Source organism: Scardinius erythrophthalmus (assembly GCF_964197995.2).
Source record: "Scardinius erythrophthalmus genome assembly, chromosome: 3".
Lineage (NCBI taxonomy): Eukaryota > Metazoa > Chordata > Actinopteri > Cypriniformes > Leuciscidae > Scardinius > Scardinius erythrophthalmus.
In genome coordinates, this window is record NC_138223.1 from 35,062,484 (window position 1) to 35,080,818 (window position 18,335).

The 18,335-nt window shown below is 37.3% G+C and overlaps 1 long non-coding RNA gene across 2 annotated transcripts; it reads right to left on the minus strand.

Moving 5' to 3' along the window:
• Nucleotides 1-2,100: 2,100 nt before the first annotated feature.
• LOC308688151 lies at nucleotides 2,101-5,315 on the minus strand. Of its 2 annotated transcripts, none has more exons than XR_014029831.1 (6): nucleotides 5,182-5,315; nucleotides 4,936-5,000; nucleotides 4,609-4,664; nucleotides 4,176-4,216; nucleotides 3,629-3,739; nucleotides 2,101-3,081 (listed from the first exon to the last, which is right to left on the minus strand). It is a non-coding gene; the product is annotated as an uncharacterized lncRNA (long non-coding RNA). The 2 variants fall into 2 exon arrangements; XR_014029832.1 differs by having other exon boundaries at nucleotides 4,176-4,256.
• Nucleotides 5,316-18,335: the final 13,020 nt, after the last annotated feature.

Below are 18,335 nucleotides of genomic sequence, written 5' to 3' on the forward strand. Positions count from 1 at the left end.
CTAAAACATATAGGCTATACACAGACGTGGACAAAGTCGGGTACTACTGTATCGGGTTCTGACGTCAATCCAACGTTAGGTTCTGATGTCACTCTGACGTCGGGCTCAGACGTCAATCCGACGTCGGATGTTGACGTCAATCCAACTTTCATTTCCAATGTCTGTCCAATGTCGGATGTTGACGTCAATCCATCCATTGACGTCAAAATGTCTGTCCAACGTTGGATGTTGACGTCAATCTGACGTCGGGTTCTGATGTCAACCCGACTTTCATTTCCAACCAAAATGCAACCCCTGCAAACAAAATCATCCACTGACTGATGTTACTACTTTCTTCTCAAGGACCTTGACAGAAATGTAGTGGAGTAAAAAGTATGATATTTGTCTCTCAAATGTAGTGAAGTTAAAGTAAAACGTTTCAAGAACAAATAATACTCAAGTAAAGTACAATGCCCGGTTGCATAAAGCACCTTAAGTGTAATTTTCCCTTAAGTTCGCCCTTATGTTTCCCTTAAACCTAAGGGTGTTGCAGAAAAAAACCCTTAAGTGTTACTTAAGGCTTTCTTTAAGTGAAACGTCATAAACACTTAGAATTTCCCTTAAATGCTGTTTTTTCACTTAAATAATCCCTTAAAAAGCGTTAAGTGTTGCATAAAACCCCTTAACGGTCATTTCCCTAAGTTTAACTTAAGGTTTGGAAATCGTAACCTTAAGAGTAACGCGGACAAAAATAAGACGACATGGCTGAATTTATGGAACCAGCTGAAGATCATTATGTGCCAAGAAGAATTTTTAGGAATAGGGAGAACCCATTTGGACCATTTTAGGGATGAAAAATTGTTGCAAGAATACCGATTTGATCGACGCGCAATATTTGCGCAATACATCGCTAACAAACTTGACCATGTCACACATCGCAACCACTCTTTACCTGCGGTTTACAACTGCTTAGCACTGCGTTTTTTTTTTTTTTGCAACTTGGAGTTTTCAGTAGTGGGATGTTTTACATGTGCATAAATCGGCTACCATTCAATAAATGTAGGCTACAATTAGTGTGTATTGGATTTTCAGGTGATATTCTCAATTCATTCAGTTAACGGACGCTCTGAGGTAAAGTGTTCAGACTGCAGACTTATTATAGCAACGATTATATTTAATTGTACAGTACAGTCATAACATAACGTACAGACATTATCTTAATTCCATAATGTCCTTAAACATAACAATATTGCTGGCCATAAACTGAGAAAGTGCGCGCCCGGTGTGTGATACAGTTGTCCTAGACGCGACGCGCGTTTAAGTGTTTTGCGTATCTATGGCAACAACAGACTTTTATAACGTGAATCCAGGATCGCTGTCGTGAAACACTAAATGTTTCCCTTTCCTAAGAGAACCGTTTAAGAGATTATATGCAACACCCTTAAGTTATTCTCTTAGGTAAGGGGAAATCGCCCCTTAAGTATCACACTTAAGGGAAAACTTAAGGTGCTTTATGCAACCGGGCACTGATCCTCAAAAAGTGTACTTAAGTACAGTACTCAAGTAAATGTACTTTGTTACTGTCCACCTCTGGCTATTCACGGCAGTGTGAGGGAAAAAATTACAAAAAGGGGCACTAGGACCTACCCAGCTAACAATTTAACGTTCTGGGAACGTTCTGGGAACGTTAGTTTTTGGTTCCCAGAACGTTCCCAGAACGTTCCCAAGAACGTTCCCTATTGGTTAGCCAGGAAAGTTTTCTTTACGTTAATAGAACGTTCCCTATAGGTTAGGGGAACGTTCCCGGAACGTTCCCGAAAGGTTCCCGCAAGGTTCTCGTAACGTTCCCGGAAGGTTAGGGGAACGTTCCCGGAACGTTGCCGAAAGGTTCCCAGAACGTTCCCGGAACGTTCTCCTAACGTCTACACATCCTGATATGCCTGTACACAAATTGTAGGTCTACAAACAACATATTCTACATTGTTTATTGTTCAAACACTTAAGAATCCTATGAATATATTATTACAATAAATTGAATTTACAGAAACTATCACTAATAAGTAAATCAATCAGTTTGTATTAAATAAATAAATCAGCACACAATCCATGTTTTTGTTTATTCATTGTTTAATTATCAACCTAAAATAAGTCATTAAAAACAGCGTTAGCAAAATGTATTCAGGAACAGTAATTTACATTTAATATTTCAAACATGAAAATATTTCAAATAAAACTGCACAAACATTTTAATTAAAACGATCTTTTTGCAAACTGTAGCCTATAACTTTGGCTATAAAGTTGAAAAAGTATTCATTTATATACAATATACATGAATGTGCCAATCTTCACTCCGCTCAAAACATTTAAACTCCCAACACCATCTGCAAATTTAACAAGAAAATAAAAAGACAACGCGTTACATGGACACACAATCCCATGCCAAAATTCAAGCCCTGTAATGGCATTAATATTCATCTGGAGCAAATGAAAAGAGTGAGGTGGGATTGTGGATCACAATTGGGATCACAAGCTGTAGGAGATATGAGCACGAGCGCTGCTGGTATCATGTATTTATTCAGATATTTCAGCATCAATGTGTATAGAAAAATTTATATATTTCAAAACAATACATTGCATTTATTTATATTGCACTATTTATTATTTCAGACTACAAATCAAAAAAGGAATGTTTTATATAGGGGTAAGGATACCCATATTAAGCCTCTCTCTCTGAAGTCAAATAAAAAACAGAGAAAATAATATTTAAGTCTAGTGAACTCTGACCTGCGAATTCGCTCTACCTTTTATGTATAAGTCTCACCTCCAATGAAGAATTTGAAAACCTGTAACTGCTGTGTTGTTTATGAGAAAGAAAGTGAAAAAAAGTTTGAAACTGCTATCAATTTTTTTTTTTTAATCTCTGTGACTTTACACCTACAAATTCCACTGTCACAGGTGCTCAGTTTTGCTATAATGAAACCCTCACAGAACATGGTAATAATCAGCCATCCATGCAAAAGCAAAGGTCGGTGTAGTTTACAGGTGCATCTGTCCAGGCCAACATCTGATGCCTTGATGCCTTCCGCTGGGATCCCAGAAAACCTGAAATAAAAAAATAGTACAGTTCAAAATCTATCATACATACATCTCATCTGGTATCACAAATTATCATTCCAGGTTCACTTTAAGATATGCTCAATATTAGTGCTGCACAATATTGAAAAATTTAGAGTTTATTTAGAGATATCAGCCGTATGGTTTAGTGCATGCGCTAACGGCTCCAGGTTTGTATCTGGTAAATTACCCCACTAATAATGCCCAGAATGGTACCAAACTACTACAGTAGTACAAATAGGTTCTGTACTCATTAAACGAGGCATTGGAAAGTTTGTAAGTACATCAGGAGTTTATTTAAATAACACTTGCCTGACGGCGAATGCTACTGCTGATGTTGACGTCACTTTATGAGTACAGAACCTATTTGTACTACTCATTTTCCCCGACATAGAGCAGACCGGCACACAACAAAAACTGCTGTTCGGATGTTCCCTTTTCTGATATTTTAGCCTTCGTGACATTTTAATTAAAACAGAAGTAAGAATTTTAGTGTAATAAGCAAAAATTAACAGTAAACTCAGAGATCACCTACCGCTGCAGATGTGTACGGAAGTGAAAAGCGGAAATGCTTAGACCTCTTTCCGGTTCAACCGCTGGGCGCTCCGCATAACCTCTATTGGGGGGATTTTGTAGAGGAGTGAACCTGCATAGAAAATTACAATAGATAACAAGCATAGATAAATACAATAGAAGAAAAACACAGTTGAAATAAGCAGTGCATTATGTTTTTCAGTTAAATCTAACTTATCAGGTACAGAAATTGATTTATCAAAATGTAAAATAAGTCTTCAGTGTAAAAATAAAATAACTATAAAATTAATGTATCTTTGCTAAAGCTACAAGTCATTCTCTCTTTTGATGTTTGATCACCATTGGCGACACAAGCAGCTGCGGGTACGTTAGGCTGCTGTCCCTTTAAGACGAATGCGCAGAACTAATATAAATGACACGCATCCGTTTTCTTTCTGTTTAAAACACAAGACAAGAGGAAACTCGCCATTTTGACTTCATTTTGCGTGCACGTGTCTGTTTAAGCTAAAAAAAAAAAGTGAAAGAGAACTGAATTCGGCTAAACTCACCTTCTTCATCTACTGACTGTGGATGGCATCAAGGTCTTGTCCTGAAGAATACAGGGCCAAACAATAGGGATTTTATCTCATCTGGTAACAAGAGCAAAGCCATAACTTTAAGAACTCTACTGATATATTTACCCCCTGATATTGCATTGGGGATATCAATTCAAACATTTTTAAAGGCTAAGAGTATGAGCCACAGCTGCCCAAGATATCTAGGGGTTGCAAATTAGTCATGGCTATAAACCTGTATGCATGGCATCTACTTTGTATTTTTTATAAAGCAATGTTCTATGCATTTGTCCCTGTCAAATAAACATTAAATAAATAAATCTGTGAAAAATAACTGCCTAAAGTTGTCGACCCCCTGAACCGCATTTAAAAGTACAAAGAATTTCAGTATTGATCAATAAAAAAAAATAAAAAAATACATAAATACCTTTGAGTTGGACAGTATGTTGTCAGTCTCATTGGCCAACATAATTCAAAACAGACCTAAAGAAATAAAATAAAATATAGTAATCATCAGGATATCATGTTATCATAATAGTTAAATGAATTATTATAACTATGACCATTATAATATTGTATTAGTCGCCTATTATTTAGCTGATTATTTAGCTTACAGGCTTCTCAAGGACAATCTCACTGAAAAAACTTGGGGTTAATGATTTTAAAATGTGAGACTTATTTCAAAAGCATAAATCTTACAGACCCCAAACCTTTGGACAGCAGTGCACTGCATGTTTGAGGTGGTTTTGCTTACTAGTCATATGGTTCATAGAGATTTTCTTGGACAGGGAGTGCAGCAGGCCATCACAGCATGATGATCTAGGAACATAACATGCTGTTTGTCACAGAGCCAAAAATATTACATGTGATAGGTTTATTACAAGGAACCAAGCTAGAACAGAGGTGAAATGCAGAAAAGATAAATATATACAAATCTTAAGATAATATATTGTGAAATAAATGCATATGGAATTATCATCATGATTAAACAATAACTCACCCCTTGTTGTAGAGTTTTATTTTTTCTCTCGCTATTCTGAAATCACATTTTAGCAATATTGGTAAGTAACGTCACTGATTAAGTTAACAATACAGTGCATTCTTTTTGGTTAGCCTAAATAAATTAGCTTACTTCCCATTGACAAATTACCAGCAAAACTATCAAAAACTGTTATCTACACTAAATATGTGTTTAAAAACCCAAACTTTCATAAATAAGACCTCAACTTAACGTAACTTAGGCCTAACGTTGTCTTTTGAAACCGGTTAGCTAGCGTAGATGCTAACGGACTTTTTCAAAGACATAAAATCATTTCTTTAAAATAAATATTTAACAGAAGCGTGTCAATTACACGTAAGAAATGTGTCAGGGGCGTTTGTGTGTATTATTTGTGAGATTTTGTTGTCTAAACTTACCTGAAAGCAGTGAAACCAACAGCGAGAGACGGGAGTTTTGTTGTTTGTCAGTTGTCGATGACGTTTCCATCTGCTCTCGAGCAGCGCACGTGCTCCAGTGTTTGATCACGCGCATGCGCATTAAAACACTTCAAAGTCATGCAGCATTTAAATAAACATATAGAATTAAAATATAACATAATTTAAAATATCATTAATAAAAAGTTATTGCGAATAGATCTGAACGTTGTTGGTTATCTTATAACCTTAGGGGACCGTACTGACGACGTTGTCAGTTGGTAATCTGCCTGTTAATAGTAGGCTAAGTGATATTAAAATAATAACCTGCAGAGAACGTTCCCAGAACGTTCTCTTTAGGTTATACAAATAAAACCTAAAACCTGCAAGGAAACGTTCTGGGAAGGTTCTCTTTAGGTTATAAAAATTAAACCTAAAAATAACCTGCAGGGAACGTTCTGGGAAGGTTCTCTTTAGGTTATTAAATAACAACCTGCAGGGAACGTTCCCAGAACGTTCTCTTTAGGTTATAAATTTAAACCTAAAAATAACCTACAGGGAACGTTCTGGGAACGTTCCCTTAAAGTTATAAAAATAGATCCTAAAAATAACCTACAGGGAATGTTCCCAGAACGTTCTCTTTAGGTTATAAATTTAAACCTAAAAATAACCTACAGGGAACGTTCTGGGAACGTTCCCTTAAAGTTATAAAAATATATCCAAAAAATAACCTACAGGGAATGTTCCCAGAACGTTCTCTTTAGGTTATAAATTTAAACCTAAAAATAACCTACAGGGAACGTTCTGGGAACGTTCCCTTAATGTTATAAACAAAGATCCTAAAAATAACCTACAGGGAACGTTCCCAGAACGTTCTTGTTTGGTTCCCAAAAAAATAACCAAATGGGAACCAAACGGGAACGTTAGGGGAACGTTCTGTGTTTGCTGGGTAGAAGTTCCATTGAGTTCTGACATAAAATCCGAATTGCATCTGAAATTGCATACTTTAAAACAGTATGTGAATTACAGTGAAGTGACACAACTGACGCTGGTGGGTCACATGATAATGACAACAAGGCAAGTGCAGTACGTCTGGATTACATTCATACTTCACACATTCATACTATATAGTACACTTTTTTAGTGGTAGTGAAGTAGTTATTGTTTAAAATAAGTACATACTCAAGAAAGTATGCGATTCCAGACGCAGCCATATAGTATTTTCTTCCCTATTGTGATGTATATCAAAAAAAAAAAAAAGAAAAAAAAAAAGAATCAAGACTTGATTTTGTCCATCAGGAATCGATTGAATTGGATCTCATGTTGTGGCCCTGTCTTCATGATCAATTAAAGATAACGGGGGGAACAAAAATGTAGCAAAAATAATGTGCACAGAAATAAATAATTTATAATAAATACTGCAACATTCAAATTTGTTCAATGAATCAGTTGTACCGGTTCATAAAAGCAGTCTGGGGTGCTTTTCCTGTATAACGACGTAACTCGCTGCTTAACCACCATATGATAGCCTGGCAAGCCAGACCTACATCAAGATGTTTGGTCTGGCAACTCACCATAGACACGGCTCAATCCGAGGGGCGGGATAAATGGTTGTCTTTCAAATTCACTCTGCACGCAATAGGACAGCGCTTCAACCAACCAGGGCCCGGTTTCCCAAAGCGTTCTTATCTCTAAGTAGTTCTTAACCTATTGCTTAACCTCTCTCTTAACCTTATGGGACGGTTCCCGAAACGTTCGTACGCTAAGTATATCTTCTGTAAGTCACACTTTCGTGAGGTTGGTCTGGACCATTCGTAGCTCTCTCTTAGCGTTGTTGCAGGTCTAAATGAATATAATTCTGAAGTTTTAATACACCCAGACAGTATTAAATTAGGCTAATTCAAGTGTTTTCATGCAAAGAATAAAATTGTCATTACACTGATTGTTGTTAGATTTTTAATTATATTATTATACAATATTATTAATTGAATTAAAACGCTCTTTTAAAGGCCAGTGAAAGCATAGGCTACTGTCAGTTAAGTCCTATTCGGACGCTAATATTGTTTCTCATGGGCTCGTCCGGTATTTTAAACGTTTACAGGGGTAAGTCGGTGATTTTAGTGCCGTTCGAATCCATAATATCAGTGTTTTTCTCACCCAACCCGCGTAAAAATCCCTGGCCAAATTAGTACCTTCTGTTTTTTGACAAACAGGTCGTGTGGTAATTTAATTGCCGTCTGAATCCAAATCTCCGAGTTTACAAGAGATTCAAAATTCACGGTTTGAATCCTTTTTGATCACTGCCGAGCACCGTACGCAAGATGTAAACTTTTATTACTGAAATGTTGGAAAGTATTTACACAAGAACAATATTTCATCGCAGCTCCACCTCAGCGAACAAAAATGGGAAATAAAAGGCGGCACGTAAATTTTTGAAAAGGTTATTGTGGCAGCAATAGGCTATATGTTACAATTTTAAAATATGTAGGTTTGGCTATTATAGGCTATTATAGTTTGGATTATTTTTTATAATATCCAATAATCATAATAAATTGCAATTTCAACTATTTCTGAAGTGCTTCTTTTATAAAGATGACAGCTTTTTCACATAAACAGCCCCTGCACGAGAGAATAATTGATTGTCGAGCCATCGATTTCAAACAATTCAGCACCATGGCCACGGACAGCGCCGGGTCACGTCGCACTTAAGAAGGTATATCTTAAGCAGCTTTCTAAGGTATAGTTCGGGGAACACACTTAGGAAAATAAACAAATTTGGTAAGATATATCTTTCGAGTCTTCTTAGCAGGCTAAGAGTGAGCGTTATCGGGAAACCGGGCCCAGAGCGTTTTCCCAACAGCAGAGCTAACGTTAGTTGATAGATTCAACTTTTGAATCTGGCCGGCAAAACTACAAACACATCTTCCTTTTTTAAGAATGACTTAAGTGCCGTTATTTGCTCTTTTCTCAAAGAAAAACCTAACTCCAAGTCTTCCAGAGTCGCGGCCAGAGCCGATTCGAAAGAGTGTTCTCCAGCAGCAGCCGCCATTCTTTGTTTTCAAGTAACAGGGAACCGTCACAACTCTGTCGTCATTATGTTAAGCCCGCCGCCTACTCTATACACGACGTGATTGGCCTGACCCAATTTAGGTTTTTGCAGCTCGAAAGTCAATGGAGAGTTGCTAGACTACCCTGGCTGCAAAATACATTTTGCTGCCGCTAGGGTGCGTCTAGATTTCTAGGCTAACCATATGATGCATTGTTGAAGAAATCAACTAGCTAGTCACGACTGTTTCCCGAAACCATATTGTCGCAAATTGGTTGTTCAACAACATTAGTTAATGATGTCATGCAGGTGGTGGAATAACAACAGCTTTTAATTAATCTGTTTGAGATCAAATTAATGCTTAAGATGTTTTGCTATAAATTACAAACATGGCATTTGTGTGTAATAATTTGGTTGTGGTAAGACAGCATTCAGCAGAGAGAGTGAGAATCCAAACACAGTTTATTAACAAATATAATCCAAGGTCATAATCCATACCAGGCAGAGGGTCAAGCACATGTAATCAGTCCGAACATATATACAATCCACCGAGGCAGACGGGAACAGATAAATTTAAAGAAACCAGGAACTGCTCAAAAGTCTGACAGAGAGCATAAACCAAATCAAACAAACAAGACTTCATACTGAATGAAGGCAAAAGGCATTTAAATAGACAGGGTGATGATCAAATGAAACAAGACACAGCTGAAACAGATAAACTATTAATGAGCAGAGGGTTCTGGGAAATGAAGTCCGGGAATAACAGAGTCCATGGAAACAGTAAAGAACTATAGGGTGCCATCTGTTGGTACATGGCAGTTGACAGAAGTAACACTGTGGATTTTTTCTCAATTGACTAAGTTATATTGCTTTATTTCCAGATTCAATCATAGGCTCTACTAAAAGACGTAAATTATGTATTCTAAATAAAAGATGTCTATTATACTGAATGTCAGCTTGCTTATTTGGCTCAAGATAAGGATTTATTGAGTCCACAATAACAATTAACAATGTTTGTTAGAACTATGTTTTCGGGAAACACAGACTCGTTGAACTACGCTGTTAATGACGGAACTTGCGACCGTAGTTGGCTGAAGATGCTTTTGGGAAACGCACCCCTGAGCGATTCATTCAGTAATCGGACTGAATCATTCCGGGCGGTTCTTGAATCAATAGGTGTGTTCGACTTGAAGCCGCGCTGCGCAGACCGATCGGTGTATGACATCAAGTGATTGATACGACATCTGAATGCTTTCGAATAGCTCTCCCGGTACGCTGATGTCACACACCGATCAGTCTGAGCAGCACAGCTTCAAGTCAAACACACCTAATAACTCGCCGACTTATAGAACTGTCAGGGTTACGTCATATTTGATCTGTGTTTGAGTTTTACTATGAGTTGGTTTTTGCTCTGTTTCCTTTTTCCTTTGTCCCTTTTCCCCTCTTAGTTAGTTTCAATAGTTACTCATGGCTTGATTAGTGTTTGCACCCGTGGATGATTATGTGATTTTGGTCTGTGTATTCAAGCCCCATGTTTCTTTCATTTCATTATCAGCCTTCGTCGTGATTATACCGGTTGTTTTGTTCCTAATTTTTTTTTTTTTTTTTTTTAGTTCATTTTGAATACTATTGCTGCTGAGAACAGATCCACTCTCTCCTCATTATTGAGCAACCGGCCATGACAAGAACAAAGAACTGAAACTTAAGTATGCCAATACAAGTGTCTTCAATTGTGTGATTTAATCATGTGAATCGCAAGCCATTTTTAACGGAGGAACAGTGTTCAAAAATTAGTGGACAAAACCATGGCAAAAATGTGGTCTCTCTAAATATGTTCTATAGTGGAACTGCACAACACAAAAGGACACTCATTTCTAAGTGGACACCGGCTTTTTTTTTTGAAAGTCCATGAAATGCTAGAGAGAACGGCACCCACAATGTTGATATTCTTCACCACTACATTCAGTTTTATCTGCTTTAGAAACTAAAAAGGGAATGATTACAAGTTATTTGAGTTATGAGCCGTGACCGTTACTCCCCTGTAATAATGCTTTTGGAATGACTGAGATGGAAGTGGTCTTGATCCTCATATATCTTGAAAAACATCTGTTATTGTCCATTAATGTTCTGACCTGCCAGGCGGATCTCTGAAGCCGTTCTGTTTCTCGCTCTGGTTCCTCTGCTAAAATGCCAGCTGTGAATCGAACGCCTGCAACACCCTTTTAAGACACCCTTATAAACACATACAGCAGTGCATGCTGTGCTGTAAATTACCTAATGCTGAATGTGGATATATTGGTTCAATAGCAATAATTTCATCTGAGAAGGGGAATGTTTTTCTTTGTAAACATTTACATATTTAGATATATGTCTCTGGAAATACTAGGCCTATGTATGAAATGATCAGCATTAGAATGCGTATTAGCATAAATATTTGGTCAATTCATATTCTAAAATTCTGGAAGGAAAAAATAAATATACTAGGCAATTATATGCAGAGTGAAGATTTATCAGTTTATAATAAGAATCTCTCTTTCGAAATTGCATTAAGCTGAAGAGAGATTTTTCAATCCAATTGCTGGGTCGGGAAAAGTGAAAAGATTTTAAATCCCCTTCCAGATTTAGCTGGCCATCAACTGCAATAATATCACAATTTTGCTATTGATTGGATTTCAGGGATGGTTGTAATAACGGAGTCAAATTTTCTCAGTGTTTGTACATCACATTATTTGTAGAGAACAGTTAAGGCAATTTCCAATGCTTAATGGATGAGCTTTATGCCTAATATGAAGACATAAGTATGATATGCTGTAGAAACAAACACTACTTTCTGTCAAAGAAAATGTCCAAATCACATCATAAACAACTGAGCAGGAAAATACATAAACACAGGGTATGCTGCTAAATTCGAAGCCATGCTTCTTCTTTTTTTCTTTTATCTTAGGCTCATTCTTCATCTTTTTGATCAGATTTGCTATCTCTCTCTGCTATATAAATCAGGTAGTGTTGTTTTCAGCTACACCATGTGACTAGATTGTTTTGTTTTCTGGAGGCGAATGCGTACTAGATGCAGGCTTTGTGTGAGGGCAAGATTATCAGTGAATTATTACATTTCAAAACAAAAACAGGTATTGAATGGCTTCAGAAAACATGGAATACAAGTTAAATGGACCACTTTTGGGTTACACTTTATTTTAAGGTGACAGTTACATTGTACATACTCAAATATGTACTGAGTAATATTAATTAACAACATGTTTACTATAGATTTACGCTTAGGGTTTTGTTTAGGGTTAGTTACTTGTAATTATGCATACAGTAATTTACTGTTATTACTCTTGTAAGTACATGTAGTAACGTGTAACTACGTCATCTTAAAATAAAGTGTTGCCCACTTTTGTGGTGTAATAGTGAAACCCAGAGATGAGGAAGATAAGGATCTGGATCTGTATTTATTGATAAGGATCTAAAAGGATCTGTATTTAATCAAACAATAGAAAACCAGGAAACACAGGAGCAGAACTGAGGACAACAACTGACAAACAACAACTGACAAACAACACAGAAAACACAGAAAAGCAGGGTTAAGGGTATGTTTACACAACGACAATGATCCAGTTTTTCTTTTGCGTTTTTTTCTGACACAGATGACACAACGCTATCTCACGACCAATTTGTACGAATTTGTACGAGTGATTAAAAGGTGGCTAATTCGTCCGAATTCGTACGATTTGTCTAAACCCACATGATGGGTAGGTTTAGGGGCGGGGTCAGGGGTAGGTAATTCGTACGAATTCATACGAATTTGGCAACTCGTAAAATAAGTGCGATTTAGCAAAAATTTTACGAATTCGTACAAGTGAGGTTGTATGAATTGGTACAAATTAGCCACCTCGTAAAATTCGTACGAATTGCCGTGAGACAGGTTGGACGACAACATTGTCAAAACAATCCCCGTTCACACGGATCCACGAAAATAACTAAAATGTACTAACAACAAACATGTAAAAAGCTACATGTGATATGCATGCACATGATATCACCGTTTTCACAAATTCGCGTTTTTGTAGTTTACTCTGAGACTATAATGCTATTGTTTTCAAAAACGTGCATTTTAAAAACCCATTTTCAATAGTTTTGTTTTGCACTTTCAGACCCTCAAAACGCAGTTGTATTGTAAATGAACGGCCAAAACTCATACAAATGTTCACGTTTTTTGTTGAAAACTTTGTTGTGTAAACCGCCCCTAGATAACAAGACACAGTAACAGCATACGGGTTTGGAACAAAATGAGGGTGAGGAAATGAGACAGTTTTTGCATTTTGTAGTGAACTATCAGTTTACATCCGTTTTTCCCTGCAGTTATTTTTGCATGAATAGTTTGCATTATTAAATTAAGTCTAAAAGAGATTAATTGTTTTCAGGAGTGTCTCACAAGCATCCTCTCTTTATCTTTGAATTATTTTACCTGCAATCTAAAAGCACCTCTTATTGAGGAGGTAATATCCAAATAGTTTTTCTGCAGGGAAAGATCTGGATAATGGAGGGAATTCTCTCCGGCTGTGATAAACTCTCTAGCCTTCTGCATTGGTTTATGATCTGAATGCTGAATTTAATTGAAACTGCATGTGTAATGAAGCTGCTTTAATTGGTAGAGGCTAGAGCAGTCCATTCTTTTAGTATTTGTCACTTGAAGCCTTTTGAAACGGGATAGGGCATCCTTGTATGCAATGCCATTGTGGTCATGTCAGTCATTATTAAATTTAAGATGGCTTTAGGAAGAATCGAGTTTAGAGATGTTAGGAGCCTGTGAACCTTCATATAACACAGTCTGAGATAGATTGTGTTTCACACTGTTCTGCAATTAGTAGAAGGAAATCTATATTACAGGGCAGCAACATTATGAAAATTATGCTCATATGCTTACAGTCATTTGTTCAAAATCTGAAAGATATAGAATTGGCTTGTGTTTGTGTAATGTAAACACAGAGGCAATTTAATAAAAAATGGTCTTGTATTTAATATCAGAATAATTGTGGATTGATAAAACTTGCAATAATGGAAGTATTTCTTGAAAATTAATTTAGGGTGCCGCATAGCAAGTTCATTTGCGCAAAGCATCCCACTAATGACTGAGCTCGGGGGGCACCTTCTCTTCTGAAATTTAAATGACATGGCTCACTTTTCATTTTATCCCATAATATTGGATTGGATTATATTGGATTTAGGAAAAAAAAAAGTCTAACCATGTATAATAAGCTATGTTGGCAATGTGTGACAAATTGTTCAATAATACGTGCAATAATTCAACCTCTTCTTCAGCTGTGATCGCGTACAGCCCGTTTAAACACTTCAAAGACTTTTGAAACTGCATTGATTTGGACTTAAAAACGATGGTAACCAATGAAGTCCATTGTTAGAAGAAAAATTCAGAAATGTTTTCCTCAAAAAACATAATTTCTCTCCCACTGAGGAAAGAAAGACATGGATATCTTGGATGGCATTGGGGTGAGTAAATTATTAGGAAATTTTCATTTTGGGGTGAACTAATCCTTTAACTACTTGCACTTTGATTTATTTTAAATAGACATTTTTCTCCTGACTTCATTTGAAATGTCCCTTTGGGGTTGTCACAAGAGTAACTTCGTCGTGCTACACAATGACAATAAAGTGCTTGAATTTGAACTTGAATTATCAGTAAAAACGCCTTCCTTGTAAATGTTATCTGTAATAGCAGGAGATGCTGGAAGAGAGCAGCAAAATGAGGTAAAGCCACATTCAGCTGTGCTGGTTCTCTTGCAGCAAAGGATGGAATTGGAGGAATCTACAGTGGAGCTTAGTTTATCACAGCTGATGCTCGACACTGAATCATTGCTGTGAAGAATGATGGAACTGTGTTCACAAATACGGGGCATTCAGTTTATTTAGTCCTGTTCAGTACCTCTCTCAATTTGGATTAGTGGAAATCGCCTAAGCTGCAGTTTAACGCTGAGAAGGGAATTGCTAGGGATGGTGATTCTATAACTGTATTGACTAAAAATGTCTTACAGATTAAAGGTGAACTAAGTAACTTTTTTTACCTTAACTGAACAGCTTCGGAGTCATTGGAATGGTTATATTACTTATCTCGGGTTGAATGGTGGTCGTTTCGCACCCCCCTGGTGCCCGTGAGCGGAAAATACGCACTTGCAACTTTGAGCCGGCGGGCCGCCGGCCGCCGCGTCAGGAAGTCTCGCGTGATATCAGGTCTCGCGATGTAAACAATTGCTTTACGGCCAAAAGAAATCTGCTAAAATGCTGTCATTATTGCGCTCCCTCACGCTGTCCGAACCCGAATGAAGAAGACGTTTTAAAGAATGTCCCATCTGCTTTGATGTCGTTGATCTATAACCTCTGGTGTCTGAGAATCACCAACGAGTTTTTACAACAGTGTTGTCAAATATCTATTCCGAAGCTGTGGGGGGAGCTCTAGAGAGAAACCTGCGAGCAAAAAGCGAGAATACAGCGAAGAAATCCCGAAGCTACTGAGTGCTGCTTTAAATACATTACAGTTCGGTTTATCAACTCGAACCACGCCTTGATGTTTATTACAATCATTATGTTAAAACAGGCTGTTATTTGAGTAATAAGAAAGAAAAATTAAACAGAATTTTGGCAGACTATTTATGCTTTGATTTCTATCTATCATTTTGTTTTTATTTTGCTTTTTAATTCTCATTTTGTCATTTATCATGGTAACACTAGTTAAAAACATTAAAGGTCCCATGACATGAAATTTTCACTTTCTGAGGTTTTTTAACATTAATATGAGTTCCCCTAGCCTGTATATGGTCCCCAAGTTTCTAGAAATTTCAATCGGTGTAAATCGAGCTTTTGCTATCTTTCTCTGCCTTTGAGAAAATGGAAGCTCAATCGCGCTGATCTTGAATCTCCTCCTTGTGACGTTATAAGGAGGAATGTTACCTCCCCTGTCTCTGCTTTGCCCGCCCAGAGAATATTTTCCGCCCATGAGAAAATGAGCTAGGAAGGAAGTAGGAACGCGCGTGCGCGATTTTAGTTTGTCCACGAAAGATATCATCATGGCATTTGAGCGAGCGAAGCATAATAATTGCTCAATAATTGGATGTACAAATGAACACCGAAGGGTCAATACAGAGCTGGGCTTGCTGAACGTCTGAAACTAAAGTCTGGATCACTCTCTTTGGCTCAGCTACACACCTCGGAACAGTAAGTCAACTAATGATATAAGTGTGTTGCTTTACTGTTTATGTTTGCCTAGACTGTTACACGTAGAATGTGGCTGTAACATTAGCTATGCAGCTATGCAGTTTATGTGTGTGAATACACACACTGTAACGCGAGTGTTGTACACTTCTTTGTTATTTGGATAACCGTTTTCCTGTTGGTTATATGGCGCGCGCGATATCCGCATTTCAAGATCGCAGAGCTTGATGATGTAATTGTAATAAGATAAATTACAGATGTTACAGATCTCTCATGAAAAGGCAACAGTAGGCTAGCGTTAGCTACATGATAATAACGGTAAACCATCCGAATAAAGTACCGTATCCAGACATAATATTTTAAACTAACCATTCGGAAATGTCCTGCTGGAACCGCTGAGTTGTTGCTTCTCCATCCGGATCAGATTCTGGGTCAAACTGAAATGCTTGAACGACTGCGTGTCTTTGTGCCATTGCTATATCCAACGTTAACATGCACGGACCGGTACCGTTGCGCAAGATGGTCAAGGCCACACCCACCCTCCACCTTACGCCGCCTTTCTCCTCCTCATTAGTATTTAAAGCTACAGACACCGAAACGGCCCGTCTGAAGAAAGCTCATTCTGGGACTGGCTTGTAGTGGCTATAATTCTGCACCGAGACTGAATTTTTGAAAAGAGATTTCAGATACAGTACTAGGGACCACTAAGGCCTATATTAAAGCCTACAAAAAATAGCATGTCATGGGACCTTTAACAGTGCAATGCATAGTGGAACTAAAGGTCTAAGACAGTGATCTCAAACTCAATTCCTGGAGGGCCACAGCTCTGCACAGTTTAGCTCCAACCAGCTCCAACTCACACCTGCAAGGAAGTTTCTAGTAATCCTGAAGACCTTGATTAGCTGGATCAGGTGTGTTTGATTAGGGTTGGAGCAAAACTGTGCAGAGCTGTGGCCCTCCAGGAATTGAGTTTGAGATCACTGGTCTAAGATATTGCACGTCACATCTGGGATTCAAACTTAATAACTAACTATAAAATAAAACAATACAATGTCATCGTACTAAATTCAATTCAAATGAATAATACTGGTAATACTTTACACTAGTAATTAGCAATACATTAATATTTATTAATCTTTGTCAATATAAAAAATACAGCTGTTCATTATTAGCTCAGGTCAGTTAAATCATATTTACGGTAACTTTTGATTTTAATAATGTATTAAATGTTGAAATTAACATTAACTAACATTAATGAATGCTTTAGTTAAGTAATGTCAACAAGTTCAACCTCAATGTAGTGTTAACAGTTGTCAGCAGTTAGGTCCTTGGAGCATTTTCACTAGTGCTCTCTGAATCCCTGTATTTAATAATCCTATGTTGACCAAATATTAACTACTTCAAGAGTATCAGCAACTTGTAATCAGTAGTGTTTTTCCTGCATGCATGCTCCTATCCTTATGATTCCAGTGCAGCGTTTAGTTCAACAATCCTGGCTATGTTCACATTGACTAATGGCACTTTACCCTGGTTGCTCCAGGGAAACTGTCCCTGCAATTAGTGTTCTATTGCAATTTCAACGGAAAGCTTCCACTATGCAGGTAAGGAATTAACACTGAATGCTGCCTTGATTCAGTTGAGTGGTGTTCCATGAATGCAGATTACAGATAGACAAAGTTGAAGTGAAAAACATTTTAAGGGCTTACATTTGACATGTTGTCAAGTCGGATTTCAGAAAGTAATTTCAAGCATGTATCTAAATGATTAGTTTTGAATGAACTTTGAATGAAAGCTACTACAAAAAAAATGCAGTATAGCGTTCCTCTATCTCAAATGCTATCTAGATTCTATCTATCTATCTATCTATCTATCTATCTATCTATCTATCTATCTATCTATCTATCTATCTATCTATCTATCTATCTATCTATCTATCTGTCTGTCTGTCTGTCTGTCTGTCTGTCTGTCTGTCCGTCCGTCCGTCCGTCCGTCCGTCCGTCCGTCCGTCCGTCCGTCCGTCCGTCCGTCCGTCCGTCCGTCCGTCTGTCCATCGATAAGTTTGTGTACATGGAAATAGAAACAGTCTCAGGGCTCTAATTTTTTTAATTATTTTTTTTTATCTATCAACAGATAAAAAAAAAAAAAAACTTTTTGTTCTATACCCATTGCCACTTTATCTAAAGGAAATATGGGCCTTGAGCAGAAGGCCGAGTAAGAGATGAATGACGTAAAAGTCGTCCAATTTGACACATGTTGATTGTTTGATGTTTCTAAGCATTATTAACCAATTGTTGCAGAAGTGATAGTTTGGGTTGTGTTATGTTGTGCCTATTTATCTTGTGGAAATATTATTATCTTTGTAACGAAGTCTAAAAAGAGTGGCTAAACTCATGGGTAATCTGCTAATGTTGTAAATGTCAAAGTTGTAAATCATTGCATATTGTGGAATACAGTTCAGCAGTGGGCCTCTT